The 26207-nt window shown below is 45.9% G+C and overlaps 1 protein-coding gene and 1 pseudogene across 11 annotated transcripts in view; both read right to left on the bottom strand.

The window, feature by feature from the left end:
• Nucleotides 1-26207, bottom strand: part of Apold1 (apolipoprotein L domain containing 1) — a 57348-nt gene that overhangs the window by 19024 nt on the left and 12117 nt on the right. Inside the window, exons 2-3 of one of the 11 annotated variants that reach the window (XR_010065682.1) lie at nt 22689-22842; nt 14866-15727 (exon numbers count right to left, since the gene is read on the bottom strand). The exons of 5 other annotated variants lie outside the window; for them this stretch is intronic. The gene's annotated coding sequence lies outside the window, so the exon portion shown is untranslated. Of the gene's footprint in view, nt 1-14865; nt 15728-18186; nt 18397-22688; nt 22843-26207 lie in introns of those variants that run through there. 5 more of the 11 variants (XR_005503271.2, XR_005503269.2, XR_005503270.2 and 2 more) reach the window with 5 other exon arrangements.
• On the bottom strand, nt 16855-18180 carry LOC103692240 (proteasome maturation protein pseudogene; annotated as a pseudogene).

Genomic DNA, 26207 nt, shown 5'->3' with positions numbered 1-26207 from the left:
TGTGTGTGTGTGTGCGCGCGCGCGCGTGCATGCCTATACCTGTGGAGGCCAAAGGTGATGGTGTCCTAGTTTCATTTCTCTTGCTGTGAGAAAATAAAATATCCTGACAAAATGCAACTTAAAAGAGAAAGGTGATGGTGTCCTAGTTTCATTTCTCTTGCTGTGAGAAAATAAAATATCCTGACAAAATGCAACTTAAAAGAGAAATTTATATCCCCCCTGACTTTAATTTGGCTCACAATTCCATGGTCTAGTCCATCATAGCAGGAAGTCAAAGGAGCAGGGACATAAAAATGTGAAGAGCAGAGGGTCCGTGAACATGAAAGCTTACTGTCCGTCTAGCTGTCTCTAACTCTGAGTCTAAGGAACCCTAACAAAGACAATGAGGGATGTACTTATCTTCATATATTCTCATATAAAGTACCCTTTCATAGCTTTGTTCATATTTCTCTTGGCTTGCTTTTTTTCCTTTACTTGCCAACATGTAGCAGTTCTAATATAATATATGTACTGACGCTCTGTTATGTGTGTAGTGAATATTTACTCCCGTCCTATTGCTTTTGTGTTGTTAGTCCTTGGATGGTTTTACCGTGTGCGTGATTCATTCTACTCACTCTCCACATTCTCTCTTTTCTCCGTCCACTCTGCCTCCTCCCTAACTGTCCCTTCCCAGATCCGTGACTTTTGGTTTTACTGTGTGATCCGTTTAGATCAACCAGGGCCATCTATGTGATCCTGAATTTGAGAGAGAACAAGAGGAGTGAGGGGAGGAGCTGGGAGGGGTTGGAGGGGAGAAGGAGGGAGAAAAGGCTGCAATTACATTTTAACTTGAACAAAAAAAGTTTCAAAAGGAAAGTAAGACTGGGGCAGTCTGAGCAACATAGTGGCATCTTATCTCAAAACCCAAACCGAAACAAAGTTGTTGAAAGGACAAATAGCATAAATACTGTTGTGTTTAGATGAAGTGCCTAAAAGGTAAGGGGGAGGGGAGGATAAGGAATTTAACCAACACGAAGGCTCATGTTTGGGGAGATGACAAAGCTGTGAGGAGAGGGCTGGGAATGAGTCTCAGGTGGCAGGGCACTTGCTACAAGACACCAAGTCCCAGACTGACTTCCCGGTACCACATAAAGCTGGGGGAGGGGAGAGCACACCTGTTATCATAGCTCCCTGGGAGGAAAACCAACCGGAGGAAGAATCTCTAGTTTAGGGGCATCCTTGGCTAAATTTAAGTTAAATTAAAGGAAAAGAGGCTGTGAAGGAGGACAAGCAGAGTACATTGGAGGATTTGGAGTGTGGGACTAAAAGGGGAAAATAGGAAAATTAGGTGATTATTTTAATTTAAAAATAAATAAATAAATAAATAAATAAATAAATAAATAAATAAGTGTCATTGCCTCCCCCACAAAAGTCAAGATGGTTTACTTGCTGTTCTTCCAGAGGACCTAGGCTTGGTTGCCCTCTTCTGGTGTTCCTAAAGACAGCTACAGGGGTTGGGGATTTAGCTCAGTGGTTAGAGCGCTTGCCTAGGAAGCCCAAGGCCCTGGGTTCAGTCCCCAGCTCCAAAAAAAAGAACCAAAAAAAAAAAGAAAAAAGACAGCTACAGCATACTCATATACATAAAATAAATAAATAATTTTTTAAAAAAAATATTCAGAGTAGTTCAAGAGTGTTTGACTAACACCTAGACATGCCAAGCCATCCAACACAACAAATAGCTCATTCTCCAAGATTCAAAGCTTATTTGTTCATGGATCCAAGGGAAGTTCTACTTCCCGCTTCCTCCCAAAGGACATATGGATTTCTCAGAATATTTCCTCCTCTGGCCTGGCACATCTACTAGTTCCAAATGGCTAGTCTTGTCTCAAAGTCTTCTGTACAGCTTGGCTTGTCTGAAAGTGACTCTGAAGCAGTTCTTACTGCTTGGGAAGGAGGAACTTAGTGAGTCTGGTCAGTTTCAGGGACCTCCTGAAGCTATTGAGTTGTTTTCTTCCTGTCTTAAGGAACTTCCCTGAAGCATGAAGTGTTTGATACCCCCTCCCAACCATTATGTCTGAAATATCCTGATGCTTTACCTCCATTAGTATATCCTATGTCTTAAGAAGTTTCCCTACAAATGGAAGGCTTTAACTGGGAGGACATTGCTACACAGTAGGCCAGAGGCTGTCATCTGGTGTCCTGCTGTGTCACTCTCTGTCTTTATGCCTCTCTCCAAACATATAGCTTATTATCATCCAAGTTGGCCTGCCAGCCATCAAGCCCCAGAAGTCCTCCTATCTCCCTTCTGTCCAGTGTTGGGGTTACATGGTCACGGCTAGCTTTTATGTAATTACTGAGCATCCAAACTAAGCTCCTCATGGGTGTGTAGCAAATACTCTTTTTCTCTTTTGAGCTATGTTTCCAGTCCTCATTCATGTATTGCCTGCTTTTATTATAAGTATCCACACCGTTCATGTAGCATCACAGAAGACTAGCACTGAGACAAACGTGGCAAAAGCACGCTACTTCTATGGCATGCATATAGAACACATTGTTAATTGTGTTGAAAAAAATCAGGCTTTAACACAACATTAACTTTCTAAGAGTGCAGAGTAAAGGACAGGTATCAGCTCAAAATACCCCAAGATCAAGATCTATTTGTCTCAGAGGGACAGAGGGCAAGGGAATAAAAGGCAAAGACAGGAAATAAAGAACAAGGGGAAGGAGGAAAGAAACCAGGGAGAGAGGGAAAGGGGTATATATTCCCTGCTGGGGACTGGGAGCAAAAAGGACTGCCTCTGGATGGAGGGGAGACAGCCTAGCCTTCCCTTCCCCTCGTTCTTGTTAAAATCTGTTAGATTACATTCCTAAAGCTGGCCACCAAGGTCTGCTCCCTTATTTGGCCACTTCCTCCTCCTGAGACTGACTACCAAGGTCCAACTATCCAAGTATTGGCATCCAGCAATCAAAATCTCCATGTGGCTGCCCTAATTTTTATGCCCAATTAAATGTAAACACCTCATCCTAACGGGTTTCCCTCGTACCTTTATACACTGCCATTTGCCTGTGACCCATATCTGTCTCCTTTCTATGCAGAAGCACTCCTTTGTCCTCTGGGGACAAATATCCCTTCCCCCTGTCCCTCACCCTCAATGTCCTGTCTTTGTCTCTTATTTCCTGCCCTTTTCCCCTCTGAGACAAAGAAATCTCCTTTGTGTTGAGAACTCCTTACACATCTTTAACATCAGCATTCTGGGGGCAGAGGCAGGCAGATCTCTGTAAGCTCTATGCTAAAATGGTCTACGTATCAAGTTCCAAACCAACCAGGGATACATAGCGAGTGAGGCCCTGTCTAAAGCAAAGAAATAAAGCCACAACTCCTAGAAAGGAACTCAGCAAAATCACCTATGCAGGAAGGATGGGGAGAGGGATGGCTCAACAATTAAAGAGTCCTTGCTGCTCACTCCTGAGGACTGGAGTTTATATCCTAGCCAGCCATCCAGCCAGTCAGTCATCCCAGCCAGTCAGTCATCCCAGACAGCAGTCATCCCAGCGAGTGGTAACTCCAGTGACCCATGCATACACAGGCACATAACCAAACTCCCATACCCACATACACACAAACACACACAAATAAATAAAATTAAATGTTAGTATGTAACTTAATTTTGTCTTCCAAATCGCACACACAGATTCAGGGGTCTAGCATAGTCATGCTCATGCATGTCATCTAAGAACTAAGGAAAGAAAAGCAGGAGAATTTCTGTAAATGGGAGACCAGCGGGTCACCGAATCCCTGACCACAGAATCGCTGTCACACTGTCAAAGTCAGCTGCAGAAATCACGTCCTCACCAACATGCTGGCTGATAAGCTTCCTGAAGGCATCACCTGGGAACGCAAATCCAGTTCGTGGAGATATCCTAACCAGTAAGTTAATTCAGCACTGTGGCACTGGGCATGTTTCTCTGGGAAAGATTCTAGAGAGTATGTGGGACGCTGTCTTCCTGCAAAGCTTAGAAAAGTCCAGCACAGCATCCCCCATCAGCCCAGCTCATCTGAGGAGTTGTACTCTTCTATCTTCCTTTCCTTGTCCCTCTGAGATCCTAGGTGCCTGTACCACACTGCTACAGTAGGCGGCCTGCTAGCCCCAGGTATCTTCCTGGCTCTGCCCTACACTGTGATGGGGTTACTGGTGTGCCCTGCCACGCCTGACTTTTTAAGTGGGTGCTAGAGATTCGAACTCTGGTCTTCACAATTGCACAGCAAGCGCTTTTACCCACTGAGTCATCTCCCCAGCCCCCGAGGCTGTGATCCTTGAGCCTTGTGGATTCGAATTTAATTCATCTACCCTTCCCTCCTCTGCCTTTGAGGGTAACTCATAGCAACATAAAAGATAGTTTAAAACAAGGGCTGCATGCTTGCTTACCTAGACCTAGCACTAACTCGCTGAAAGGGAATCTCTTGTGCTTGCTCTGTGGTCCATGAAGAGCCAAGCTGTCCCACAGTTAAACAAACAACACAAACCCCAGCGGGTTTCATTCTCCCTAATACCTAAAAAGGCAACACGTGAAAAAAGACACACTCCCCATAACCGAACCCCCGCCTAAGTTCTCATTGATCCTAAAGCTTCTTCAGCCTGCTGACCCCTACTAAGGCCTTAACAAAGCCCCAGTGCCCTTGGCAAGGCCATCCAAACTCCCAAGGGGCTTTTCCAAGGTCTTTCCCCAAGCCACAGCTGTCACAAGCTGACTGCACCATCATTAAAACCTACCTGGCCCGAGATAAGCCCATACAAACCTCCCATCTGTGGTAAACATCCCGCACATGAAAGGGACGTCCCCAGACCAAGGCCAATTTGGCCTCTCCAGAAACCTTGGTCTCTCTGTGTTTATTCTCTTGCTTCTTCTTAATTGTGTTTATTTCTCACTTATCAATTTTCTGACCAATGCACCGAATGCTGGACCGTTGACAGGGTGCCCAGGGAACTAATTACACCCCTCCTCAGAGCTCCCGACAAAGCCAGACAAGACTGAGGAATGGAAGGAGAAGCCAGATCACTGTTTACTCCTGATAGAGCTTGATTGCTAAGTGTAGTTTAATGTGAGAAGCAGAAGAGTTTCCCAATTCAGTGGTCTGAAGCTTTATTGGGAAAGAGCTCCAAATCTGCCAATTAAGCCACAGCCCAAGGGCAGAGTTAGGGAAGGGGGCCAGGAGAGACAGACTTACACTAACACAACACAACTCTACCTAAAAGGACAGTCTTCTGGTTTGCTTCGTCTTGTTTTGTTTCTGAGACAAGGTCTCCCGTACCACAGACTGGCCTTAAACTTGATTTGTAGCTGACACTGACCTTCAACTTCTGATCCTCCTGCCTCCACCTCCTGAGTGCTAAGATCACAGCTTTGAGCCGCTACACAGTTTCCGAGGGTCTAGGGATCAAACCCGGGGTTTACTGCTTGCTAGGCAAGCGCTCAAGTAACCAAACTACACCTCCAGCATGGGTTTGTTTTCGGTTTTTATCCTTAGGTTGGCTGTGTGGATGCGTGTATAGGAACCAACGTGCCACAGCACGTTGGGTGGAGGTCAGAGGACAACTTCGTGCCGTGGGAGCGGCCCTTTAACCTCTTCCTGGGCTCTGGAGATAGAACGCACACTGTGAGTGCTCTGCCCACTGAGCCATTTACTTGGCCTTTGATTGGTGTTTGGAGTTCTGTTGGGTGAAACAGCTTTGGTGTTCCTTGGGCTGGCCTAGAATTCCAGATAGGCTGGGCTGATTGCTGATTTGGGTTTTGGGGTTTTTTGTTTGTTTGTTTGTTTTTTTAATGTCCCATGCCCCTCCATGGAGATCAAATGCAGGCCCTGGTGCATTGTAAACAAGCACTGAGGTTAAACCCCCCCAAAGCATTTTACTTATAATAGATACGTTGGTATTATTTTGGCAGTTAGATCTCTTAACTAGCCAGGCATGGCTGCACTGACCGGTAATCCCAGGAAAGAGGAAACCAGACAGGAGAAGGAAAACAGAAAAGAGTTCGCATGAGGCTGGCCTGGATTCCACAGTGAGACACTGCCTCAACCGATCACGTATTCCTCAACTAATCAATTAATTAAAAAGAGACCTTCCTGAGTGACCGTGGAATGGCCAACTGACACACCACTTGGAGACCTCAGATGTGTGTGCGGCTGGAAGCCTTGCTGTTCCCAGGTAGGCACTGAACTTGCGGTGATCCTTCTGCCCCAGCCTCCTGAGTTCTGAGATTATAGGTGTATGCTACCCTGCCCAACTTGAACATTCAAAGAAGGGAAGAGAATGTAGAAAGCAAGACGACTTCTTTTACACTGTTACTTGTTTCCTTGCTTATCCTCAAAAACTGGATAGCTAACCCATCCCCCCCACCTCCCCCCCACCCCCACCCCCTCTCTCCCCTTCTCAAGCTTCCCTTTCAACCATCATCCTCTCTCTGTGTTGGGAAGAACCTTTTAGCCTCCTTTCGTTCTCCTCTCTGCCCAGTGCCCCTGCTTAATTCAACAAAGGCGCTCTGGTAAGGTACAAAGCTCACTTTCTTCCTTGTAGACGAGAGAAGAGGTGTTCACTGTGCATCACTCGAATGCGAGTATCTCTGCCCCACAGGCATAAATAAAATTTCAAGTAGGCCAGATTCCAGCAGGGAAGAAAAGGCAAAGCCAAGGGTCATTCAGGAATGGGATCTAGGTAGACTCAAAGTTGCTGTGACGTTGGTGGAGAGAAATCAGAACCGTGAATCTTGAGTTGAGGCAAACACGGAATGAAAGGAGATTCCTAACGGGGCCCCGTCCTGTCTGCTGGCCGGGAGCTGGGAAGGGATCGCCAGAGATGCTGTGCATGGAGACAGGAGTGAGGAGTAAACTGCTCTACGAATTCATAGCAAGCATGGACGCCACTGACAGCGACAGATTCTGGGAGGAGCAATGAGAAACAGCCCCAGAGTCACCTAACCAACGCTCTAATACAGGACAGAGGAGTCAGGAGTATGAGCAGCTCTGACTTTTGACTTTTTCCATTCACATTTAAGAATATCGCCAGCCCTCTCCACCTGTAAACCCCGTGTGCGGGTTCCGCCGACTGCTGGTGGGAAACATTTGAAAAACATTTGCATCTGCACTGAACTGCATAGATTTTTAATTTTGTTATACCCTAAACAATACAGAGTGGCTGTTTGCAAAGCATTTATATTATGGTAGGTATTATAAATATTCTATAGATGATTTCTAAGATTTACCATGCTTGTGTCTATGTATGGTACATACAGGTACCACACTGCTCAGAAGAGGGTCTCAGATCCCCTGGAGCAGGAGTTGTAGCAGTTATGAGCTGGCCCAAGTTTGTGCTGAGAACACCCTGTCCTCTATAAGGGTACCATGTGCTTTTAACCACTGAACCGCCTCTCCAGCCCATCTAGGCTCACTTAAAGCCTAGAGAAGGGCATGGGTAAGTTCCAGACAAATGCTACACCATCTTATTTACAAGAGGGCTGTGAGCATCTAGGGGTTTTCCAAAGGACATCCTGGAATGAATCCAATGGGATACCAAGGGACACATGTAATCGTTCTCACATATTAGCCTCTGCCACTATAACAAGTTACCACCAACAGCCTAGCACACAGTCAACATCTCACAGTTTGGGGGCTGCAAATCCCACGTGGGACTGACTGAGATGGCTCGGCATGTTAAGACGCCTGCTCGAGTCTGAACTCTAGCACCCACGTGACAGAACCAACTCTTGAAAGCTGTCATATGACCTCCACACAGGAGCTATGGTGTGTGAGTATACATATATATACATACATGCGCACATATATACATGGGTTTCACCAGGGCCGAGTTCATTTACAGATGTTGTGGGGGACAATCTATTTCCCTGAATTTCTGCTTCTATGGTCTTATAACCTCTTTACTTCTCCAGAACTTGCAAGGTAGGGTCAGTCCCCATGTCACTACTGTCCTGTCTGGTCCACATTTCAGGATGATGTAATTCCAATAGAACCATCAGAATGACCCAAGCTGACTCCCTACTGTAAGGTCAGCAAACTAGCACATTTAATTCTCTGCAACCTTAATTCTTCTTTGTCATAGGACGTAACATAATTGTGAATTCCGGGTTTTAAGATATGTCTGGTTTTTTTCTCGTAACATTGACTAAATCCCTAGCAGGATCAGCTTTAGGAAGAAAGGATTTATTCTCTTCAGGGGATGTAGTTAAGGCAACTGGAACAGATTGATCCATCAAGGCAGAACCTGGGAATCAGAGAGTAGCCTGCAAAGTGGACCAAGGGCTAGCCTATAACCTTCAAGGCTCACCCCAAAGCCCTATTTGGGGCAGTGAGGCCTCATGTCCCAATGGATCCACAACCTTGCCAAACTGGGGATCAAGTATTCAAAGTCCTCAGACACGTGAGCTGTAGAAGGGCATCCCCCACCCAAACCGCAACAGTCCCTCTTTGGAGAGGGAATTTTTTTCTTCCCACCATTTAACCATAAATGCTAGGGACACAAAGGAACAGAAAGAGGAATGGACCATTCTTCCTTAGCCATAGATAGCTTCCTCTGAAAAACATAAAGTTTCTCTGAGAGGGGTTTTGTGGTTTCCTCCTTATGTTGTGCTGTTTGTGTTGAGTGACAGGGTCCAGGCTGGTGTTGAACTTTTGATCCGTCTGACTCAACTCCCTTATGAGTCTATGCTAACATATTTGGCTGCTCTTGGACTTTGAGGATTGATTAAAGGCCCTGGGATGATCCTCAGTGTCAGCCTCCCATCCAAGGGCCCAACGTCTACATCTACAAAGACCCCTTTACTACTTAACGTAACCGATTCACAGAGTCTGCAGGTGTCTGACCATCTGTCTACCACGTCATATTTATTATGGAACTCTGCAGGGATCGAGGGGTGTCATTGACTCTGAAGTCGCACATTACTGATCATAAAAAGACTTTATGGGCATGGTTGGGCATGGTTGTTACAATTCAGTCAGAAAGCAGAAATTAAGAATCACTGTGAGACAGACCAACCTGGGCAAAATTCTACCTTAAAAAAAAAAATCTAAGATGGGCTGGAGATATGGCTGGGCAGCCTGCCACCGAGCCTTTGGCCTGAATTCCTTCCATATTTCCATATGGTGGAAATAAAGAGCCAGTTCCCATAAACCTTCCTCAGACCTCTGTACTGAAACCTCCCCCCCCCTCTCTCTCTCTCTGTCACACACACACACACACACACACACACACACACACATATATGCACATACATATTCATACATACACACACTCTCCTCACACATGTGCACACACAGGTACACACATATACATACATACACACATGCACATACACAGGTACATACACACACACATACATATATGCACATACACACACACACACACACACACACACACACACACACACACACACACACACATTTTTTTTAATTGAAACAAGGGCCGAAGAGATAATTCAGCAGTTAAGCGCATTGGCTGTTCTCCCAGAGGACCCAGATTCAATACACAGCATCCGTGGGGCAGCTCAGAGCCATCTTTAACCCCAGTTCCAGGGGATCTGATGCCCTCTTCTGGCTTCCTCAGGCACTTCACGCAAGTTGTGAACAGGTATAACATGTAGGCAAAGCATCCATTCACATAAAATGATAAAAACAATAAAGACTTAAAAATAAATAAATAAAATCAGCCGGGTGGTGGTGGTGCACACCTTTAATCCCAGCGCTTGGGAGGCAGAGGCAAGTAAACCTCTGAGTTAGAGGCTAGCCTGGTTTACAGAGGGAGTTCCAGGATAGCCAAGGCTACACAGAGAAACCCTGTCGTGAAAAAAAAAAAATAGCTAAGTAATAATCAGAACATAAATAGCGACTGGAGAGATGGCTCAGCAGTTAAGAGCACATGCTGACTTCTAGAGGACCCAAGTTCCGTTTTCAGCAATGATACTGGGCTGCTCAGAATTGGCTGTAACTCCAGCTTCAGGGGCTCTGATGCCTTCTCTGACCTATGTGATCATCCAAATACATGCACCAGACACACAGAAATACTTACACATAAATAAGATAAAAATTCATATAAAAATTACATATAAACGGGCTGGAGAGATGGCTCAGCCGATAAGAGAACAGACTGCTCTTCCAGAGGTCCTGAGTTCAATTCCCAGCAACCACATGGTGGCTCACAACCATCTGTAATGGGATCTGATGCCCTCTTCTGGTGTGTCTGAGGACAACCACAGTGTACTCATATAAAGTAAATAAATAAATCTTAAAAAAAATTACATATAAACGATCGAAATGTAAATAAGAAATACTCAAGTTAATAAAGATTAAAAAAAATTACAAATAACTCACAAAGTTTTCGATCAGTTCCCTAGACAGGGGAATGTTTACCTGTGCACATTTTTTTTTTTTTCTTGTCTTGAAACCTGCTTTCTCCTATAACTCAGGACCACCAGCACATCCCATCCACCATGTGCTGGGCCTTTCCACATCCATCAAGAATACACCACAGGCGTGCGCATTACGGTTCTGCGCTTGTCATCATGGCGACGCGGGGCCATGTGCAGGACCCTAATGACCGGCGCCTCAGGCCCATTTACGGTGACAACCGACTCCGGCGTGACGGCGGGAGCGGCTTCCCGAGGGGAGATGCCCCGGTGATGGTGGTTCTGTTTAGAAGAATGAGGATCCGGCGGTTTTCTTATAGGATGTAGTTTAGTGCGCGTGGAGAAACTGAGGCCCAGAGAAGGGAAGGGGCTGATGCAAGGTCACTCAGATCGAGTCCCATCCTGATGCTGCTCTGTGCAGAACAGCTGCTCGGGGCACACGTGGGAGGCGGGGGGAGGGGGTCGCGGGCCCAGAATAGCGGGGAAGAGATGGCAGTAGCTGGTGTCGCTGGAGCGGGAGGCCAGGCTGCTGGAGGGTTTTTCCTTTCAGCACCAAGTCTGAGGTTTTTCTCTGCATCCTACCTTCCTTGTGCTTAGCGGATCCCTCTCCGCGGCGCGCATCCCAAACCCACGGGCTTTAAGATGTACCTTATTGTCACCTTCCCACCGCAGTAGAATAAAAAGAGTCACAAAAACAAGTCAGAGAGAGAAAAAAAAAATAAAGAATACACCACAGGCTCGCCCACGGGCCTTTGCAGATACACGGCCCTGATCTGAGCCTTCTCCGCCTTGGAAGAAGGCAATGTTCAAGAAACTCCAACACCAATGTGGACTTAAAACTCAAAAGGGACAAGTCTTCCTTGAGAAACCCACACATTGTTCTTGGTGGTATTTTCCTTTCTTTCAGCACATTCTCTTTTCTCTCAACCCTGGGGCTTCAGTTCTACACTAAAATCTCACAACGACCTCCTGCACTGCTCTAAAAACCTTAGAAAATACAAAGAACGTCCGTCCACACCCAAACTTCTGTGAGCTGGCATACTTTACTTACCACAAAATGCCCTTCATCCTTTGAGAAGAGATTTCCCAAGCCCGGGCTACAGCAGTTTGCTGCCCACCCCCGTTCCTGCCAAATCATGTGATGACCACCATCTCTTTTCCTCTTACAGCAACCTTGTAAAGGGATGTTACTCTATCTGCTTCCGAAGAGACTGAGGCACAGACATGGGTGTGTTCTGTACTCGTGTCAACATGGCAAGGCACACAGAATTCAGAGGACAACCTTTAGGAATGGGTTCTCTCCCTCCCCGATGGGGGTTCAGGGGATTGACCTCAGGTTGTTGGCTTTAGCAGCAAGCACCTTTACCAATGGACCTATCTCGCCTATCCTGGTTTTTATTTAATTTAATTTTGCGTTTGTTTGTTGAGGGAGGTGTGTGTGTGTGTGTGTGTGTGTGTGTGTGTGTGTGTGTGTGTGAGCTATCTCGCCTATCCTGGTTTTTATTTAATTTAATTTTGCGTTTGTTTGTTGAGGGAGGTGTGTGTGTGTGTGTGTGTGTGTGTGTGTGTGTGTGTGTGCGTGCGCGCGCATGATTATGCTTGAGAGCATGTGTTGGGGGCAGTGGTTGTCATTTGATTTATTACTGGTTGGCATTCAGAGGCACTCCCCCTTTCCCATGAGGCAGAGCGTTGTCCATCCAGTGTAAAGGGTGGGCCCTCTGCAATGCATTCTCCATGAACTACGGTGACTTGAGGCAGCTTGCCCACCATAGTCCCCTCTCTAGGCAGCTAATGCTGGTACAGAACATTTGTTTTTATGGAAACAGCTACAGAGCTAGAGATGTGGTTCAGTTAGAGTGCTCACCTAGCATGCACAAAGCCATGCTATAACAATCTGGGCACACCTTTAGTTTTGGTACTTAGAAGGTGGAGGCAGGGGGATCAGAAACTAAAGGTCATCCTTGGCTATGCAGTGAATTCAAGGCTGGCCCGGACCGCATGAGACCTTGTCTCAACAGCAAAAAGAAATTATAGAAGATATCAGGCTATCGTTTTTCAATAAAATGGCAGGGCATTGCTGGCCAGAAATATTTAATCACCATAAGGTCTTTCAGTTTGGCAGCGTGAAAGGATAAATGTGGGATCGAGTGTCACACGGAGACAGTTGGCCTTGTTCTCCTCCAGATTATTTATAGAGTGACAGGTCACCCTCTGAGCCACGCAGGAGTCAGCAAGACCTTAAGTTGCCCTTGTTCAGCTGCTCCCCCGTGGCCTCGAGCCACAGCTTGGAAACTGTTTCCTCACCAACATGGCTGCGTCCCAGAGTCTTCATCCGGGTTAGAATATGAACCAGCACTGGGCTACCCGCACACGGCGCCCCACAAACCGCAGCTATTGTTACGGGTTAACTGGAGAAAGCAGAGGTCTAAGTGGCAGATTGCAGGCTTCAGCCTTTCTTCTCTGTGCAGTTCTTACAAAACGCAGCCCAGGGACTCCAGGGAAGTACCAGTCAAACCCTAATAGCTGAATCGGGGCATGGTGACCCAAGCCCGTGAAACTTGCTGATGCAGGAGGATCGCCAAGGTTTTTGGGCTGCATAGTAAGTAGCAGGCTAATCGGGACTACATAGCAAGGCTGCATTTTAAAAAGAAGAAAAGAAAAGGAAGAAGGGGAGAAACAAAAATAAGCAACATACACACATACACACACACACACACGCGCGCGCGCGCGAAGAAAGAATTAAAATTACCCAAAAATCCTTTGGAAGAAGTGTAGAAGTCCACAACTGAATAGTTAGTAGTGTTTGAATTCTTACGTGTCATTTTGATAAAATCAAAGCAGAGAATGAGGAGACATAATAAATTAAGAAGACATTTCAGGTAGTATCTGTCTTCTTCTATGTGGAAAGGCTGAAGGCCACAGCTTTTTTTTTTTTTTTTTTTTTTTAAAGATTTATTTATTTATTTGTGTATGTAAGTACACCATAGCTATCTTCAGACACACCAGAAGAGGGCATCAGATCTCATTATAGATGGTTGTGAGCCACCATGTGGTTGCTGGGATTTGAACTCAGGACCTCTGGGAGAGCAACCAGTGCTCTTAACCACTGAGCCATCCCTTCAGCCCCCGAAGGCCACAGCTTTAATGGACTTAAAGTTTGTAGGTGTACTGAGAGGTTTCTGATTACTTACTCATGCCAAGTTTGAAACGAACCTTAGAGTCCCAACTTACATTTTTAAAAGATTCATGTAATTTTTTATGCATATGGGTGTGGGGTTTTTTGGGTTTTTTTTTTTTTTTTTGTATGCTTATCTGTGTACCATGTTACTATCTGGTGTCCAGGGAGGCCAGAATTAGACCTGGAGTTACAGATGGTTATGACCCGCTATGTGTGTGTGGTGGGAAGGAACCTGGGTCCTCTGGAAGAGCAGTCAGTGCTCTAACTGCTTAGCCACCTCTCCAGCCCCCAACTAAGTTTGAAGAAAGAAAAAAAAAATGGAATGGTAAGTCAGCGCATTTAGTTCACAAGAGATCTATGCTCTGGAATTTAGATTTATTTTTAAATTAATTGAATGTATTACTATTATTTATTATTATTATTATTATTATTATTATTATTATTATTATTATTAGTGTGTGTGTGTGTGTGTGATGTGTGAATGAGTCCAGACATGTGAGTGCCAAGGGACAAGTGAGGAAGGCAGAGAACAATCCTCAGAAGTCAGTTCCAGGGCTCAAGCCCAGGCTGGCAGGACTGTGGCAAGCAATTTTGCCTTGTGAGCCATCTCTCTGGCTCTGGACTTACAGCTTCTTACTGGTTAGGATTCCGTAGAAAAAGATGGTAAAATCCTTCCTTATACAGGGCCAAGCTACTCCCTGTGTTGCTTTAGAAGTTATGCTGTGGAACTGAACTTCTTTAGAGTTTTTGAGAGGAGGGTCTAACACTGACACTCAGTGTTCCCCGGAACTCACCAGGTCCCTCACAGTTGCCTGACCTTCCACCTCAGCCTCCCAAGGGCTAGGATCACAGAAGGAGCTAGAACCAGAGCCTGGTCTAAGAATTTTTTATAATCCATGTAGACAGTAAATGTCTTCTAATGTACAAAGTGAAAGTCTCACCTACCCTTACAATGAAGAATTTACTATGAAAATAATAAATTAGAAATATGCACTATATGAACTCACACTATAAGTTACAGAAGGATGGGGCTGGAGAGATGGCTCAGTGGTTAAGAGCACCGACTGCTCTTCCAGAGGTCCTGAGTTCAAATCCCAGCAACCACATGGTGGCTCACAACCATCTGTAATGAGATTTGATGCCCTCTTCTGGTGTGTCTTAAGACAGCTGTAGTGTGGGGTTGGGGATTTAGCTCAGTGGTAGAGCGCTTGCCTAGGAAGCGCAAGGCCCTGGGTTCGATCCCCAGCTCCGAAAGAAAGAACCAAAAAAAAAAAAAAAAAAAAAAAAGACAGCCGTATTGTACTTGTATATAATAAACAAATAAATCTTCTTTTAAAAAAGTTACAGAAGGATGCACGTTTGGGACATTATTTACAGTTGCCACCCAGTAACGGATATCGTCATTAGACTTCAATGTATTTTTCATTAGCCAATCACGTGTAACAAAAAGTCCTTTCCTCAGAGACGCCTACAGGGAGTTCCCTTGACTTTCCTGTAATGCCGATACCCCTCCCCGGCTCCATTCTTCACCTGCTGCTTGTTTTGGGCACAAAGAGCAGCCTTCTTCTCAATGGCCCAGCTCTGAGGCCAGCTGACAGGAGCAGACTTCAAATTACCCCATCAATAGACGTTTAAATAGCCATTGGATAACCTGCTCCAGCAGAGAAGTCCTGGGGGGAAAAGAAAATCCGTGACACCTTGTCAGGTGTCTGCCCCCATCAGTGAAGCCATCTTTATCTCCCGGGCTCTCCAGGATGCTCCTCTCCCACAGACCCACCTCTGCAGAGCCACCACACGGGCACCATCCATCCACCAGCTCAAACTCCACCAAGGACTTTTCTATCAGTTAAGATTTGCATTTGGCAGCCAGTACCAGGGCCCCGAAACAGTAGTGGCTTAAGCCAGATAAACGTTTATTTTTCTTTTCTGTAAAAGAATTCTGGAGATAAGAGATGCGGGGCTGGTAGGGCCTCGCCTATATAGTTCCTGTATCTCTCCCTTCCACAATGGACCCTCTATCCCTACAGACAAAGAGGACTCCTCAGGTTGCTTCCGCCTTCTCCATCTTGTGGACAGCCAACAGGAGACAGATGAGCGCAAGGCAGACTTCTTTTCCCATGACCTTAGGGCTTGACCAGCAGCACTGTGAACAGTACCCTAAGAAAACGCAAATGTTAAAAAAAAAAAATTAACTTCACTTCATTATTTGGATACGTGCTTGGGTGCACTCATCCCATGGTCTGTCTGTCTGTCTGTCTGTGCATGTGTAGATTGGAGGAAAACCTGCAGGACTCGGTTCAGGTCCTGAGAACTGAATCCAGGCCATTCTTTACTTACTGAGCCATCTCACCTGCCCCCAAACATAATTTTGTGGCAGCAAAAGAGGGAGACAATTTGCCATTCACGAAACTTCACTAAATGTCACCAGCGTAACCCAGCACGGTACCCTAATCAAGCCTACAATTCCAGAAGTCTGCAAGTGGACATTGAAAGAGTATGCCTGCCCGCCTACACACAGAGCCCCCGGCCGCCCTAAGCTACCTAGCAAGACCCTGTCCCAAAGCAGCAAACAATGAAGCTGGGCGTGCTGCACACCCCTGTAAGCCTAACACTTTAGGGGTGGAAGCAGGAGGGTCAGGACTTCAGGGCCATCCTTGGCTACATAGCGAGTTCGAATGCTGGGCAGAATGAGAACCTGCTTATAGATAGATAGATAGATAGATAGATAGATAGATAGATAGATAGATAGATAGATAGATAGATAGATAGACAGACAAACAGTATACTGAGATTGGAAACTATAGGGTGGTCTGAAACTCTTACAAGGGCGCTTTGTTTTTTAAAACTGTACAGTTAGGGACTGGGTGCATAGATGGCTGGTGTTAAGTGTTTCTTTAGTATGTGCAAGATCCAGAGTCTGGTCCCCAGCTAGAGTGGGGTAAGGGAGCTTGGAGGTGTAATAAGAATGAAGTAAAGGGGTTGGGGATTTGGCTCAGTGGTAGAGCGCTTGCCTAGCAAGTGCAAGGCCCTGGGTTCGGTCCCCAGCTCCAAAAAAAAAAAAAAAAAAAAAAAAGAATGAAGTAAAAATATCTACAGAGTTGGCTCGCTATAGTATATGAAATTCCTGGAATTAAATATCCCACCCATTGGATTAAGAAACTACACCTCCAGTACATTACACCAAGAAAGCAGAGACAGGTACAACAAGAGACAGCTTTATTTCCCTTCTCCGTATTTAATGCCATGTACATCAGACTGCAGCAGCGGCTACTAGAAACATTACATTACAGCAAGCCTCACTTGCACTCTGCCATCAAGAGTGGCTCGCCTGTCACTTTTCGATGGATCGTTAAGAATCTCCTCAAAACCAATGGTCTCACCATTGCCCCTCAAAAACACCCAGTGAGAGGTCTCACCTCAGAAAAATGAAAGGCGCTGAACCTGCCACACTGCCTTGAACTCCGCCTGTGACTTCAGGGGTGTAAACAGACTCTGGATGTTCCAGGGTGGGGAAAGTTTGTCTTGTTCTGGTTAAACCGAAAATTTTCTTTCCTGATAATTCAAGAGGGTGACTGGGCAAAAGTTTGTTTTTCACACAAGAAAATCTTTTCTGGAGAAGATCGTGACTCTCAAAAGGCCCGCTCACCGAGAGCTCCCTAACTAGAATACCGTCCTCCAGCTTCAACCCCAAGACCTCTGGTGTTCATCTTGGAAACTGGGGCAACTTTTACTATGTTCAAACTTAGGGTAAACCCACAAAACTTTACTCTGTGTGTGTGTGTGTGTGTGTGTCTGTGTATGTGTGTGTGTGTCTGTGTGTCTGTGTGTGTCTGTATGTGTGTGTCTGTGTGTGTGTGTCTGTGTGTGGGTGGGTCTGTGGGTAGGTCTGTGTGTGTGTGTGTGTGGGTCTGTGTGTGTGTCTGTGTGTGTGTGTGTCTGTGTGTGTGTGTCTGTGTGTGTGTCTCTGTGTGTGTGTGGGTGTGTGCACGCACACGCGCACCAGGCCGCTGGCTCAATCAATCTCCACCTTTATTTTTGATATATATTTTTAAATTGTATTTTAAATTGTACTTGCTTCAGCACTCCTGTAGTGCAAAGGAGGCCTCTGCAGAGTGTGTCCTCTCCTTCCACATTCCCGTGGGTTCCCGGTTTACTCAGCAAGCATCTTTGCTTACTGAGCTATCTCGACGGCCCTCCATCTCTCTGAACCTGGAGCTCACCGATTCTGCTAGGCTGGCGGGCCGGAGAACTCTGGAGATCTACTTGCTTTATGAGTACACTGCTGCTGTCTTCAGACACACCAGAAGAGGGCATCAGATCCCATTACAGATGCTTGTGAACCACCATGTGGTTGCTGGGAATTGAACTCAGGACCTCTGGAAGAGCAGCCAGTGCTCTTAACCACTGAGCCATCTCTCCAGCCCAATATCTGATTTTTTTTTTTCTACATGGGAACTTCAGGTACATGCCGTGGAGCCCAGCTTTTTTTTTTCTTGAATGCTTCGAATCCAAATTCAAGTGCTCACACTTACGGGACAAGTATCTTACCCACTGTGTCATTTCCCCCAACCCTTTATTTTATTTTTTGAAACGGGATCTCAAGTGGCCCCCACTGACCTTGGACTTCTGATCCTCCTGCCTTCACCTCTCAAGTGTTGGGGTCATGGGCTGTCCAGCTTCAAAGACAATTTAGAGGAAGGAGAAAGCGTTACAAGGTTGGCACAGAAGCTGTCAGGTGGCCGAATGATGGATCCAGGTGCTTGTGTGTGTGGCCCGTAAGCTTCGGGCTCCGTAAGCATCGGGCTCCGAGAGGGACGTTGCGCAACCTTTGACGGGGAGGAGGAAGTATGAGGGAAGGCTATCTCTACAGACAGAGCAGTAATGGCACAGGTATCTCAGACGGTGCCGCTTCAGGGCAGGGGATACAGCTTATCCCGCAGAGTGCTTGCCGGGTGTACACAAAGCCCTGGTTTGCCGCCCTACACCTCATAAAGGTGTACGGTGGAGCACAACTGTCATCCCAGTGCTAAGAGGCAGAAGCAGGAGGATCCCAGGGACTCTCTGGCCAACCACCCTAGACAGCTGGGGAATAGAGTGGGAGCCCCTGGTTTAAAAATACAAGTGTAGGGCTGAGGAGATGGCTCAGTGGTTAAGAGCACTGACTGCTCTTCCAGAGGTCCTGAGTTCAATTCCCAGCAACCACATGGTGGCTCACAACCATCTGTAATGGGATCTGATGCCCTCAGAGGAACAGTGTAGTCATATACATAAAATAAAAAATCTTTAAAAAAAAATACAAGTGTAGAACAATAAACAGAGATGCCTGATATTTATCAAACTCTAGCCTCCACAAAGGGGGGGGGGGGGACAGACAGAGTCAAAGTGAGAGAGACAGAGAGATCTTCTCATGGTTAGAGAGTGCATCATATCTTTCAGTAACAATATAATAAAATACTGAATACAAACATAACTCTTATTTTATAGGGACCTTTTACTTAGCTAAGATTGTGCAGAGAGTGAGACAGAGTACCTTGAATCCCAACACTAGAGGTGCAGAGGCAAGTAGATCTCTGTGAGTTCAAGGACAGCTTGGTCTACACAGCTTCAAGACAGGACTACATAGTAAGGCCCTGTCTCAAAATTAATAATAATGATGATTGTGCCGAGAGACACAGCTGAGAGTGTGTGGTAGCACATGCCTATAGTCTTTAGAAGCAGGAGGCTCGGGAGGTCTAGGCCAGCCTGGTCTACATAAGATTTTTGTTTCAGGAAAAAAAAAACTCGAAAAGGACAGGTGAAGTTGCCAGTGCAAGCACACAGGAGACACGCATTGTTGCCAAGGCTCCATGGAAGGTCCCCCAGGAGACAGCCCCTTTCTCCTCTAGGTAACCAACCAGCACTCCCCCATTGTGCACCCTCTTTCCCACGGTCCGAGACTCAGCCAGGGACATCAGAAAGAAGCTCGGCTCTTCTCAGGTGCATGGCAGACTGGGCCCCAGCCCTGGCAGCCAGCTAGGGATCTGCGGGAGATAAGCGGCCACTTCCCTCGGCTCACTTTCCATTCGCACCACTCTTTTGAGTGAAGATTGGTTTTATTTTGTCTTGGAAAGGGGAGGCAGGGCAGTGGGGGAAGGCAGGGAAGTGAGGGGGAGGCAGGGCAGTTGGTGGGAGGCAGGGCAGTCATGGGGTAGCAGGACAGTGGGTGGGAAGGGCCGCTCAGGAGGTAGAGAAGTGGGGGGTTGGCAGGGCAGTGGGAGAGGCGTGAGGCAGTGAGGGGGGGTGGTGAGGAGGAGGCAGGGCAGTTGGGGGTGCAAGGGCAGTGGGGGAAGGCAGAGCAGTAGAGGGAGGCAGGGCAGTGGCGGGGAGGCAGGGCAGTGGGGGAGAGGCAGGGAAGTAGAGGGAGGCAGAGCAGTGGAGGAAAAGGCAGTGGGGGAAAGGCAGTGGGAGGGAGGTCAGTGGGCGAGAGGGCAGTTGGGAGGGGGCGGCAGAAACTGGAAACAAAGATGATAAGATGTAGGAGTTATTTCGAGGCTTGGCCCATAGTTATTATTTTCAAGAAGTATGAAAGATAAGATTTTTAACTTTTCTCTCTGTCTCCCTCTCCTGTTTGTTTGGTTTTTTTTTTTTTTTTTGGTTTTTTTTTGTTTTGTTTTGTTTTTGTTTTTGTTTTTTTTTTTGAGATCTTGAGTTCACTACTTAGTGAGGTTAAACTCCAGCTTCTACCTCCTACTGCCAGGATTAAGTGCACCCCCACATGATCAGCTCTTTTCTGGTGTTTGTTTTTTGACATTGGGACGGGTGGGGGTGGAGGTCTTACTCTGTAGCCCAAGCTGTCTCGTAACTAACTACATAAATCAGTCTCCCAAGTGCCTGGAATTACAGGCAGGAGCTACCACATCCAACAAGAACCTTTTTCCCTAACCACTGAAGAATAGGCGTTGGGAGGCTAGGATGCAGCCGGGTTAGTATAGAGCTCGCCCACAAGCACAAAGCTCCGCCTCCCCCGCCCCGCACTACTTAAAGCTGGCGCGGGCGCAGCCGCAGGGGCGCGGACGTGCTCATCTGGAACCCTAATATTTGGAGGTGAAGGCAGAAAGACTGGAAGTTCAGGGTCAGCCTCAACCACACGTGAATAGTTGGGGCGGGGTGGAGTATGGGTTGGGGATTCGAGATCAGATACACGAGCTCCAAACCAACCTGGGTTGACAGCTGAAGAAATGAACAGAAAAATATTCATTCGTTAATTGAAAAACCCAAAGACGGGTGATGTGACCCACGGCAGCTTTTGGCCTAGCCTCGGATCAACTCTAGTCACTGTGCCACTTCAGCCAGCAGAGGGCTGTCTCTGCTAATCTTCAAGTTCCAGAATAACAAGCCAACAACAACAAAATCCCCGGGTTGCTCGTTGTTTTATTACCCCCCCCACACACACACACACACCCGAACCGTCTTCCAGAGCTAAAGGAAGAAATAACAGGAGATGGTAGCAAACTCTAGTTAATAACTACTTAATAACTTCAAAACAAGAAAAAATAGAAAAAAACAAAAAACACGAGTCACGGGTGTGAATGGCACATGCCTGTGATACCAACTGTTTGGAGGTTGTGACCAGAGGATTAGTACTTCAAGGCCAGCCTCTGCTTCCTAAGTAATTAAAGGCTAATTAGACCTTATTTTAAAAAAAAAAAAAAACACCTCACAGAAAAAACGGGCTAGAGAGATGGCTCCGTGGTTAAGAGTGCTTGATTCCCACTCGTGGAGCTTACAACCATCCACAACTCCAATTCCAGGGTGTCCTATATCCCCTGCATGCGTGTGGCGCACATAACATATATATAGGCAAACACTCAAACACATAAAATAAAATGCTTTAAAGAAAAAGGAAATTTAAAAAAAAAAAAAAAAAGCAAACCGCTGAGAGTCTATGGATAGGCTCCTCAGTAGGTAAGGACGCTCGCCGCCAAGCCTGACACCCTGAGTTCAAGCCCTAGAACTCAGACAGTGGAAGAGAACTGAAACTCAGTTATTTTCTGACCTTCGAATATTTGCCGTGGCACCGGCACACAAGCATACACACACATTAATGAAGTTTTGTTTTTTGTTTTTTGTTTTTTTAATGCTGAGTTCTTTAAAGAAAAACGAGTCTTTTTCGTTCTTGGGCTATTTGCTTACACAGCACAAGAGCAACTGGCCCTAAAATGACACAAGCAGCTGCTTATTCTGACAATCAGAAGGGAACTCCCGCTAAAACCAATAACTGGGTGGAGAAGTAGCCATGCTGAGGGTGACCTCTTGAGGCCTCTGATTCAGCAGACTGACTCTAGACAATCCAAACCAGCCTTCAGTTCTCGCTTACTTCAGTGCCAGGACTAGAACCCAGGCTCTATGCTAAGCAGCCCCTACCGTTGGGCTACACTCCCAGCCTCTGGCCTCCTATGTCTGACTCTCGAGGGGATATCACCCTTCAAATACCAAAATCCTATTGCCATGAGGGCTCGAGAATGTCACCCCATGTCTGTGTCCCTTAACGAGGTTTTCCCTTTAATAGTCTGTCTTGTGTGTGCTAAGCAGCACATGAGGACAGGCTGAGCTGATGTGTGGTGGCACTAAGTGCTTCAAAGGTGGAGGCAGGGGGATTAGGTTTGGAACCTGGAAAGATGGCTCAGTAATTAAGAACTTGCAAGCAGTAATTCCTGCTCTTGCAAAGGATCCAGCACCCCACACCGGGCAGCTCACACCAGCTATAATCTGTCTCCGGGGGGTTCTGACATATTCTTCTGGCCTCTGAGGGAAAAACATGCATATAAGCAAACACACACACAGGTCACTTTAAAAATAAAAATAAATCTTTTTTTTTTTTTTTTTTTGCAAAGAGGCTCTGAGCTGGGTAGTAGGTGGCACACACCTTTGATCCAAGCACTTGGAAGGCAGAGGCAAGTGGATCACTGAGTTAGAGATCAGCCTGGTCTACAGAGTTCCGAGACAGCCAAGGCTACACAGAAAAACCCTCTTCGGGGAAGGGGGTTGGAGCAGCGAGGGTGGGTGAGGGTAGGGGAGGGTTGGACCCAAGTCCCAGCACCCAAATCGCAACTAACAACCCTGGGTAGGTAACTCTTACCTCCAAAGGGATCTGATGCCCTTTTCTGGTCCTCATGGGCACTGCACACACAAACATGTGGCCAAAACACTCATCCACATAAAAATATAAATAAATCTTTTGAGAAAAAATTCAAGTTCCTCCCGTGCTAAGGAGCTCCAGGTTCGGCAGAAGACTGTCTCAAAAGATGTGAGAGAGAGAATAAGGGAGACAGCTAGGTTCAGCCTCTTACAAACACACACACATAACACATATGCATGCACACACACATACAAACACGTATTACATAATATGCCTGCACACATGTAATAATATGCATGCACCCCTATAGGAACACACGTAATGCATATGCATTCACATATATACAAACATGTACAAAGCGATTAATATCACAATTTCCTCTTAAAATAGTTATTCTGGGGCTGGAGAGATGGCTCAGAGGTTAAGAGCACCCGACTGCTCTTCCAGAGGTCCTGAGTTCAATTCCCAGCAACCACATGGTGGCTCACAACCATCTGTAAAGAGATCCGATGCCCTCTTCTGGTGTGTCTGAAGACAGCTACAGTGTACTTATATATAATAAATGAATAAATCTTTTAAAAAATAGTTATTCTGTTTATTACTTATTTACTTATTTATTGGGTATGGGCACACGTGGGTGCACACACATGCCACAGCCGAGCATGTGGATGTCAGAGGGTAATTTGCAGCAGTCAGGGCTCTCCTTCCACCGTGTGGGGTTCAGGGATGAAACTAGCTCTCAGGCTCTGTGCGAGCTGCTTTACCCACTGAGCAATCTCTACAGCTATTTTTCAGTTTTTTTTGAGACAAGATCTCACGTAGCCTAGGCTGGTTTCAAACTCCTTGTGTAGCTCAGGCTGGCCTTGAACCTCTGACCCTCTGGCCCCACTTCCAGCATGCTCAGGGCAACTTTAGAATTTTTTTTTCTCCATTTTTCTACCTAACAACAGATAGCATCACATCCCCTGATGAGTTAAGGGCGGTGTGCCCTGTGCTTGGTTTCCTAGGCACGTATGGGAGGTATAAATATCTTCCCCATTAACTGGAGGATGCCTTGACAAACCACAGAAAACTGAACCTCCTCCATCTCTTTACCACATGAGATCTTACTGGTAACATTATCCCTGAATTCATATTTCCCGATCTTCGGCAGCTGGCACACCCCAGAGATGCCGCCTGTGAGACTAGCTCTTGCTTCCGTGACTTACTCAAGAGAACTGTGCAGCGGGCAAAAATCCTTTTCCATTTCTGTTGCCCGGCCAGCCTAAGCTACCTACCGCCCTGCCCTTGGCTGACCTGAGCGAGATCACAGAATATTGGGTACCCGAGGTCACCCATCCAATCTTTCCACTTACTGATGGGAGAATTCTTAATTTGTAATTTCCTGCAGGGACATTAGACAAGATGACTTATAAGTTCCTTCTGGCCACAGTCCCGGGATTCCTATTTCCTTGCCGGCATCATGCATTCCACTGACAACAGCTCAGGTTATTTTCCAAGAAAGCTAAGTTCCTTATTCACGGCCACAAACTACATACTCACAGGAGTCAGAGAGAAAAACAATAGTACCTGCGTGCAGGATAAGCAGTGAACATTTAGGATCTTATTAGAAAAGAAAGATCGTGTGACAATATTATTTGATGGCTCAGAAAAGCCAATTGTGGCTTCACTTTGCAACTATACTCAGGTCAGACTGTTATCTCCAACATGACTAGTGTATTGTACTCATAGGCTCCAGTCTGCTGGAGGAGATGGACAGGAATGTAATTACTACAGAGAATTAGGGAAGCGTTCTAAAGGATAAACACTATGAAGGGGCTCAGAACTTCAGGTTTATACTCTGACGGTTTGAGGTCTTGAACAATGGTGTTTAGCTGAGCAAAGATGTAGGAAGTAAAATCTAAAGTCTTTCTCCAGGCCAAATTGAGTCAGATATATATATATATATATATATATATATATATATATATTACAAAAACAAACAAAAAACAAAACCAAAAAACCCACAGATCTTTAAAAAAAAAAAAAATCCATCCCCAAGATTCAGGTATGGTGGCACACTCCTTTAATCCCAGCCCTGGAGACCCTGTATAGAAAAAAAAAAAATCCATTCTTAAGATTGGCCATGGCAGTACCCATCTGTGATCCCCAGAACTTAGGGGTAGAGGTAGGAGGGAGCAGGAGTTCAAGGTCATCTTTGGCTCTGTGGCCAGTTTGAACCTAGTCTGTACTATGTGAGACTTTCATAGTTAATGTTGTTAACTCGAGAGCCATTGATAGCTTAGACAGTTAATATACTAGCCACCAAGCCTAACCTCCTGAGTTTGATCCCTGGGACCCAATCGAAAGGAGAGACCTGACTCCTGAAAGTTGACCTCTGGCCTCTCGGTATGTGTATACACAAATATACACAAATAAATGCTTTAAAATGATACATAAAGCTAGGAGTAATCATGCATGCCTTTAATCTCAATACTCAGAGGCAGAAGTAAATAGATCTCTGTGAGTTCAAGGCCATCTTGGTCTACACACAGAGTTCCTGGACAGCCAGATACCTGGAGAAAGAGACTTTGTCACAATAGATGATAGATAGGTAGATAGATAGATAGATAGATAGATAGATAGATAGATAGATAGATAGATAGATAGATGGTAGAATTTGTATATAAATGCACGCATACATACACTGCCAATTAGACAAGATCTTATTACTTTGTCATGGTTTATTTCCTGTTGCTGTGATAAAATAGCCTGACTAAAGCAACTTGGAGGAGAAATGGGCTTATTTTTAGCTCACAGTTCCAAGCTATAAACATTCATAGAAAGGAAGTCACAAAGGCAAGAGCCTGAGTCTGCTGGTCACATTTCACCCACAGTCAGAAGCAAACAATGGATGAAGGTTTGTGCACTGGTGCTCAGCTCAACTTCTTTATTCTTACACCACCCAAGATCTTCTGCCTAGACAATCCTGCCTTGTCTTCCCACACCAAATAACATATAAAATAATTACCCAGAGGCATGCCCAGTGGCCCATTTCCCGGGAGGTTCTAGAGTCTGTTAGGTTGACTATTAAGAGGAACAATTGCACACCTAAGAGATAATCGGTCCTTGGGCACAACTGCGATAGAGTTTCAAGACTGAGTTCATTGAAAAGAGCCACCTGTTATGTAACAATTTCCACCAAGATTGAAACATTTCATCTTGCAGGGAAGCTCTTTAAGCAGGAAGATAAACAACTCAAAAAATGCTTCAGGAAGTTCCTGAAACTGACAAAATTCACTCTTCCCCCTCCCTGCTGGAATAAGCAATAAAAGCTGAAGATTCCCTCTCAGAAAAGCTCAGCTGAACTGCAAAGAGACAAGCAAAGCTGCAAAGAAGACTCTGAGACCAGACCAGCTACTTCGAAGAAGCAGAAGCTGGGCTGGAGGGGGGTTCAGTGGTTAAGAGCACTGACTGCTCTTCCCTAGGTCCGGAGTTCAATTCCTAGCAACCCTGTGGTGGCTCACAGCCATCTGTAAT

Source organism: Rattus norvegicus, chromosome 4 (genome assembly GCF_036323735.1).
Source record: "Rattus norvegicus strain BN/NHsdMcwi chromosome 4, GRCr8, whole genome shotgun sequence".
Taxonomy (NCBI): Eukaryota; Metazoa; Chordata; class Mammalia; order Rodentia; family Muridae; genus Rattus; species Rattus norvegicus.
This window is presented reverse-complemented; position numbering and strand designations above follow the sequence as displayed.